Source organism: Rhinolophus sinicus, chromosome 6 (assembly GCF_057876585.1).
Source record: "Rhinolophus sinicus isolate RSI-liver-muscle chromosome 6, RSI-T2T, whole genome shotgun sequence".
Taxonomy (NCBI): Eukaryota; Metazoa; Chordata; class Mammalia; order Chiroptera; family Rhinolophidae; genus Rhinolophus; species Rhinolophus sinicus.
In genome coordinates this window covers 14079619-14080491 of record NC_142506.1, presented here as the reverse complement: position 1 = coordinate 14080491, position 873 = coordinate 14079619, and the positions used below count along the sequence as shown (strand labels likewise).

Here is an 873-nt window from a genome sequence, read left to right as displayed (position 1 = left end):
TTTTTAGATCTGTTCTGAATGTTTTCATGTTCATATGTATCTCATCTTTTTAATATTTCATGTTTAGAATGTTCTATAAGCCATTGCTTCTCCTAAGAAGAATTTGGAACTTCAGTACATAAGTTCGGGCCTTCCCTTTAATTAATTTCAGTCAGTGTTTTGCAAAATTGATGTTACTATTTGCACTTACTGTATATGGATGGAGAAAAGATATAAGGCGTCAGAAGTTCTCAGCTGCACTATCCTTATATTCCACGAGAGGGCGCTCCTATCCCATAGACGTTAGCTTCTTGTCTAACCCAGCTTGTTTCTGTGACCCTTGTCGTGTTTTTCTTGGTTTGTCTTTTTAATCTGATTGTGTTATCGCTTCTTGATCTTTTGGCTAAGATCAAGTGTAGTATCTGTTCTTATCAGTTTAATTTGATTGTGCTTGTCTCTGCTTCTGCCTTTTCCTTGGGATTTTTGTTTTCTGTCTTTCTCTTCTAATTACAACTTCACCTGGACAGTTTATTATATAGAACATCTTTATTGTTGAACAAAGTCAGATGAGTTTTATGTTCCTTGATTTTGTCCTTAAAATCCAATAATGGATGCATAACAATATAGGTTATATATTTAGTCCTCTAAGGATAACCACAAAATTAGTTACGTTGCTTTTGAGGTCACTGTTGGGTTGTTTTTTTTCCCCTTAGTTTAATTTTGTAAGGTTTTTAAAGAGTTGTGAGGGTTGAGGTTCTAAGCTCTTCTTGAGGTCTCTCATGTGGCTGTTGGCTGACTATCCTTTTCCCTTGATTCGGTTAATTTTGTAAGATATTTTAGGAGTTTTAAGGCTTGGAAATAAGATTTGCCCAAGTAGTACAGCTTCCGGGAAAA

General features: G+C 35.2%; 1 pseudogene; it reads left to right on the top strand.

Moving 5' to 3' along the window:
• The first annotated feature begins 362 nt into the window (after positions 1-362).
• LOC141567990 (U2 spliceosomal RNA) lies at positions 363-451 on the top strand (annotated as a pseudogene).
• Positions 452-873: the final 422 nt, after the last annotated feature.